Genomic DNA, 7,530 nt, shown 5'->3' on the forward strand with positions numbered 1-7,530 from the left:
ATGTCATCAAACAATTTGTGTACTGACTGTTTAACGAGGATCTGTTTGTTCTGTAAACCTTCATCTAAATTACAATTTAAAAAAAAGAGCAACCTTACTGGCCTGGCAGAGACTAGAGAAATCCTGAGATTATGGCCCTAGGACACCCTTTTTGCTCAATAATGAAGTTATTCCCGAGGTTCAATCTTCATCCAAAGTTTTAACATGCCCATAAAACAAAACAAGACTAAAGGGGCACAACAGCCCAGGGGCAAGGACTAGAAGGCAGGAGGGGACAGGAAAGTTGATAATAGGGAAGGAACCCAAGGTTGAGAAGGGAGAGTGTTGACAAGTTGTGGGGTTGTTAACCAGTGTCATAAAACAATATATGCACCGTTGAATGAGAAACTAGTTGTTCTGTAATCCTTCATCTAAAGTACAATTTAAAAAAAAACAACTTTCTAATAAAATGCAAAAAAAAAAAAGAGTTAAAGCCCTCATTTAAACAACTTATTTCAAAAATAACAATTGGCATAATATAATCACTAAAACTACCAGGATATAATTCTGCAATCATGTAGAATAGCTAACAATACTAAGATACCAAAAACTATAAAGAAAAAGGCAAACAGTACAAATTTTACTGCAGGCTGCATACACAGCTTCAGGTCCGGTCTGGAGATCTTGGGGAAGCAGTCTACCCAGCTCTCATCTGCTTCTTCTTCTTCTTTTTTTTTTTTTTTTTGTGATATTTGAATTTTAATTTCCATCTTTCATGAGGCTCAACAGTTCATTCAGAGTTGGGGCTTTCTTCAATTGGGACAAATGAATCCAAGCCTTAACTCCCTGTAGTTTAGCAGCATAAGGATTAGTGAGAAGGACCAGGTAAGGTCCCTTCTATTGAGGTTCAAGAGAATCTTTAATTGGTATCTTTTCCAGTAAACATAATCTCTAGGTTGAATATTAGGTAATTTAAACATCTCTTGCTTTTGTTTATCAAAAACTTAGAATATTGAAGTGAAGATTTACAATATTGAAACAAATCAGATTGAATCCAGTTTGAATCAGGGCAGGTTGCCCCACAGGGGAGAGCTGTGGGCGTTCCAGTAATAATCTCATGAGGAGTCAGTTTTTGAAGTCCAAATGGAGCACTTCTTAAATTTAAAAGGCCCATAGGCAGCACCTTACTCCAAGGCAATTACAAAGATTTGGAAAGTTTGGCTAGTTGAGTTTTATTATACCATTAGTTCCTTCAAACAAGACCAGAGGATTGAGGATAAGGACAATGAATTCTTTGAAAAACGGGGAAGATTTTACAAATTTCCTTAATTATTTGCCCAGTAAAATCAGTGCCGTGGTCACCTCAAGTGGGGACAATGTTCTCAATAAGTTTCTTAGTCAAAAAAGTGGTAGTGGTTTGATGACTAAGGAAAGCTTCTACCAATTAAGAAAATCTACAAGTCATTACTAATACAAACTTGTAACCACTTGAGAGGGGGAGTTGGATAAAATCAGTCTGCCACTCAGGCATTGGTCCTGATGGCAAGGAAAATCTCCCAGATGGAGCTTTACAAAGTTTACCTAAATTAAACTGAGAGCAAATTGAACATTGGGAAGCCACGTGTTCAGTGGCTTCATAAAAATGTCCCAACCAATATTTCTTTAAAATTTCTATCATCTTTTTTCTTCCCAGATGGGTATTCATATGCAATGAGTAGGTCTGTTTTCATTCTCTAATTTTATATGTACGGGTTAATTGTTGGTGCTTTTAAAATGTGATTCTGAAATTTCTTTTGGGTCAAATTTTAGTGGACAATATTTTACAGGTGCCATATTTACAGGCATGCTAACTGTTCTATCATTATTATCTACTCAATGAGTGGAATTATCTCAGTCATGAATGAGGGTCATATCTTTAAAGGGTGATTGGGAAGTGGCTTGGGAAATGCTCTATCAGTTAAATCGTTTCCTTTAATTTTCTATTCGGAACCCCTTTGGGTTGATGGGCCTGGATTTTAATTACAGCCATCTTAGAGGGTAGCAAAAGGGCTTCCAGGAAATCTGCTACTAAAGGGCTGTTTTTAACTTGGGTCCTAGAAGAAGTTAGGAACCCCCTTTGTTTCCATAGCATGCCAAAATCAAGAGTAATTTTTAAAAAAATGCTTCAAATCTGTATAAATACTTACCAACCATCCAGAAGCCAGTTTGCAAGCTCTCATGAGTGCGATCAGCTTAGCCTGCTGAGCTGAAGTGAAGCAGAAAGAGCAACACTTTCGAGGCTCTTGGTGGAAGTGGCCATGGCATATGCTGCCTGGTAATGAGAGACGGTAGGTCTAGCCTTTAAATATGACCCATCAACAAATAGGATTAAATCAGGATTTGATAACGGGGTTTCTTGTAAATCTTGCCTAGGAGACAAGATCTGTTTAGTAAGATTTTAGCAATCATTAGTTCAACGGTTATCATTATTAGGTAAACTAACCAAGTAGCTGGATTCAGAGAGCTTACGGTATGTAATCAAATATTAAAATCTGACAAAAGGAGAACTTCATAAGTCAGACTGCTGGCTGAAAGATGTTGAGTTAATGTTGAATTTAGAATGCTTGACACAGTTTGAGGAAAATAAACATTAATAAAATTACTCAAAACTATATCTGTTGTGGTCTTAACTAGTTTAGCAGTTGTAGCAACTGCTCTAGGGCAAGAAGGTAGCCCCTTTCTATGGGGTTCAGCTGGATATAATATCCAATGAGTTTCTGTTGTCCTCTGTGTTTTCCAATGAGGACTCCTAGAGTATTTTTAGAAGTCCTGCAGACAAAAAGTGAAAAATCTGAATTATAATTAGGAAATCATAGAGTAGGAGTGTTAATTCATGCTTCTTTTAGTTGAGTGATGGCCTTTTGGCCATCATCGGATAGTTGAAAGGGGCTTTGAACTCTTAAGACAACGGTAAAGAAGTTGAGCCAGTGAAGAAAAATTCTATATCCAATTTCTGTAGTAACTGCAGAGTTCTAAAAATCCTTAAATTGTTATTTTGTAGCAGGGACAGGATAAGGTAAGATAGCCTCTTTTTTATTTTGGGGTCTACAGTGACTCCCTTTGCTGAGATTATATGTCTCAAATACTTAACAGAAGATTGGGCTAACTAATTTTTCTTTGGAGGCCTATGACCTTCTTTGTCCAAATATTCTAACAACAGGACACTATTGGTAAGACATGTCTGTTGAGTTTGAACAGCCCAGTATATTATTAAATTATTGCAACAATGTAGACCCTTTTATGTTCAGAGACTTAATTAGACACAAAGAGGGACCAGCTTTCCATTTTGCTACTGGAGGGTTAGGAAGGCTGTCTGGGATAAGAGGTTTGGGCTAGTCCTTTAAGGCCCCGGCCTTGGTGTTAGATGGGTGTCTTTGGCATGCATCCACCCTGAAATTCCTTGTGTTCTGCCTCCGGGAGCAGACTCTGAGGGGGGTCGAGCATCTGCAATTACCGCTGAGGGCCCAGGAACAATGCAGGGCTCCTGGGCACCCATGATCGGGCCCAGGAGTGGGGAGGGGAAGCCATTCTCCACCCTTGCCAGGCAACAAAAGGCACAAAGGGGCTAGAGCCAGGCGCCCAGGGGTTGTGGGAGAAACTTTCTGAGGGCGCAGGGCATTGGGGCGAGGGCCTGGATTCCCTCTCCCAGGACCGCTGAGCACAATAGCCAGGCCGAGCACGGGAAGACCGGGCTGCCATGGCCCTGCCCCGGCCTGGGCCCCACACCTGGTTTTTTTTTTTTTTTCTTGCCACCTGCGACTGTTGCCAGCCTACAAGGGTTGTTTGTTACATTTACGTACTGGGGGCGGGTGAGTGGACTCTATAGTGTCCACATCCTCTGCGCCAGCCACACGGACACTAGGCTCAGGCACAGCCAGCCTGCAAACGGTTTTATCAGGGCTACGGCTGCCTCAGCCAGCGCTAGGAGAAGGTGCTGTTGCCTCAGCCACTGTAGCTGCTGGAGCTTGTGCCATTACCCTTAACTTGCCTGTCCAGCCCCTCTAGGGCTGAGGCAGGCTGGTGGGGAGCAGAAACCAGCAGACAGCCTTCCTACTACCTCCTTCCCTTCTGCCTGTGGAACGCTGCTGTTTATGGCAGCAGTTTCCACCCAGAGCACATAGGAGCTGCTGAGGCATGAGCTGCTGAGGCACCTTTTCTCTGGGGCACTCTTTCTTGATTTAATCAGCACGCCAGTTGAGAGGAGGGACAAAGGGAATACACACTCACTTGGTCTGATTGACATATTTATTAAATTATCTAAGTCTTCTGGGCCAGGTTTATAAGTTTCAGCTAAAATTTTAAATTCCTAGGTTAACTAGTTAGGATTTTAGCATGGATTGGGAAATTTCTTTACAATTGCACGAAGTTTGGCTTTAGACCATGGGGTAAATATAAGATGAGGAGGTTCCTCAGCCTCTTGTGGATATTTAATTTTAAAAGTCATTTCAGAAACAGATTTTTCTTCTTCTAAAGGGTCTCTAGGATAGTATGAGAATTTAAATAAGGTATTTTCAGGGGAGGGAGGATGGTAAAGATAGGTGGAGGAGTGGCTGCTGGAGGGGTGAAGAGCGGGGAAGGAAGCCAGGCGTCTGAGGCTAGGGGTAGACCATAGATGCCAGAGACTCCATTGTTTTGGGAAAGGGAGGGCATAGCGGCTGTTGCTGGGTAGGTAGCTGGTGAGGTTGTGAGCTTTGACACTGTAACTTTTAATTTGTTTAGCTTGTTTTGAAATGGTTTACTGTAAGGAGGCTAATTTAATATTTTTATTTCTTTTGGAAACTTCCAAGTACTAATAAATTTTTAAAAACACCTCCCATTAGTTTTGTTTGATATGGGAGCCCTTAGCTTCTAATCTACTGCACAGATTAATTTAGTTAAACTCAATGACTCCTACAATCGCCATTGGTCTTTTAAATTTCCCTCACGCCATCGGCCTGAATACAGGACTGAACCGGGGCCAGAATTTGCTGCAGGAGTCCCATTAGGGGATCCTGTCCCAGTCTTGGAAGTGGCATTCCCAATCTTACTCAGAAACCTGAAAGTATTAAAGACCTAAATGCACATGAAAACCTTACTGTGCGCCAGAAAGAAAGAGAATTCAATAGTGAACCCAGCGAGATGTGCAGGAGACGAACAGAAAAATGAAGGTATACAGAAAAGACAGATAACAAATCTCTCAAAGAGCTATCTTCACAATAAGCGGAGGCTTCAGTCTGAGAGGGTCACCTTCAGCGGGTCCCAAGAATTCAAGGAGATGGTTCTGGGCACAAAGGGCCCTTGCTGGTACCAGGGCGAGCCAACTGTGTGACTTCTCAGGAACACTGAAGATAAATATTCCTTCAGAATCCTGCCAACTATGCTATTTAATGTCATAGAGTAACTGTCTATACTCTGATTAATGTAAAATTGAGAGATTTATTGAAAGTAAAGAAACAGCTCAAGCTGAGGATAGACTGAACTCCTTGCAGTGGAATCCAGTAATCCAATATGGAGACTCAACAGTGACGTTTTAAAAGGAGGAAACAAAGAATATGAAGTACAGTACTTGATTGGTATTTACAAACTTAGATCATTGAAAGACATTACTTGATTGGTAGTATATCGTTTTAAGGTAAGAGTTCCTGTGGCAGGAACTTGTAAGGCAGGACTCTCTGTGGCAGGAGCTCGTAAGACAGTACTTCCTGTAGCAGAAGCTCCTAAGACGATTGGCTTAAAAGGATATACGTCTTTCTTAGATTGGTTACAATGTGGTAACCATAAGAGTATGTGATGGGGGGGGTGTTGCAGGGTACTTACATCATCATTACTGGACATTTCTTAGTTTCGTGATTATGTCTGCATGAAAAATGGTTGTTGCCCGGTGGAAACAGAACTAGCCACAGAGGAGTCACACTCAAACCTCAAGTCCACCACTTCAAATCTTCTCAGGTACCTCAAATTTTAAAATTTCATTACACAATACTAACAACACAATAGAAACATTGTCTGAAGACTTGAAAAAGCACTTCAGACACACACACACACCTCAAATGGCCAGTAAACATATGAGAAGTTGCATATCCCACCTAATTGGAAAAAAAAATTTATAATCAAATGTTGAGAAATTCTTATAAAATGTTGGTAGGACCATAAGTTGGTACAACCATTTAATAGTTTGGCATTATACAGTAAAGTTGAAGATGTATGCCCTGGCCCCACCAGTTCCGCTTCTGCATGTATTCCCTGGTAAAATGCTCGTGTATAGACACCAGGGTTCTTGTTTAAGAATGTTTGCAAAAGTATCACTTGTGGAAACATGCCATGATGACCAGTGACAGAAGGATAAGATAAATACATTGTGGTATAGTTACACAATTGCATACTAAAAAACAGTAAAAATGAAGAACTTCAGCCACATATATCAACATAGATGAATCTCACCAACATGATAATAAGCAAAAAAACAAGCTTCATGAGATTAGATATATTTTAGGAATACATCTATGGAGAAATCTATTTTAAAAAATCAATGGAATAAAACAAAAATCCATGAGAGTGGAGAGAGGGAAGGGAATAATAAAAGAATAATAATAATAATAATAGATAATACTTATATAGTATTGTGGAAATAGATGCAGGCGATTCATTTCTTTTGGGTGTGGCCTTTCTAGCCATGGTCTTGTAACTCCCACTCAGGTGATTGAGCTGGACTGTGTGATTGGGTAATTGTGGCCTACCAAGGGATTGGTCAGTTTTACCTTAAGAGAGAGCCAATTCCAGAGCAGAGAGGAAGAGCCCACCACCACCAAGGAAGTAGAGACCAGCAGTAGAGACCCAGCAGTGGAGACCCAGCAGCAGGAGATAGCGCAGTGGGCTTCCTAGCCCATGGAGAGAGAAAGCTGAGTGCCTTTGGGCAGAGACTGAGGGCCAGGGAGAGGCATGCCTGCAAGCACAGCTGGGGAGAGTATGGTCTGTAAGTTATGTGTGGTTATTGCAATGAATTATTGAACACAGTAGAGAATGCTGTGAGAAGGAAGGTTGATGTCAGAATTGGTGAAGATAGCAGAGAGAGGAGACATGTTTGACCTCCGCCTCACGGGAATCAGCCTTGGGCTGTTGATATTGGTTCTTTCCCCTTGTGAAGTTAGAGGAGGTCAGATACTGCCCCCACGCCATTTTTACAATAGACAACAGCCAAATAAGAACAAACAAAGGTGCTTTATTCAGAGCATGCAAGGGAGTCAGCCACCAACACTTGCATTTGGCAGAGACTCAAATGCAGTGGAAAACTTTACTGTGGAATAAAGGAAAGGTGTCAGGTATGCCCTGATTGGAGGCTGTTGGCATGGGGAAGCTGGAGGCCAGCTAAGGAGAAGTGTGTGTGTGTGTGTGTGAGGGCAATAATTAGGGCAAGTGTCAGTTATTGATCATGCCCTGGCCCTTTTGGGCCCGTTGTTACAGGGGTTTTTGTTTGGCTTCCTGAACTGCAGGAAGTGTGGGTTGATTTCTTGGGCCGGTTGCTACAGATGGTCA

This window comes from Trichechus manatus, unplaced genomic scaffold (assembly GCF_000243295.1).
Source record: "Trichechus manatus latirostris isolate Lorelei unplaced genomic scaffold, TriManLat1.0 scaffold00181, whole genome shotgun sequence".
NCBI classification, from domain to species: Eukaryota; Metazoa; Chordata; class Mammalia; order Sirenia; family Trichechidae; genus Trichechus; species Trichechus manatus.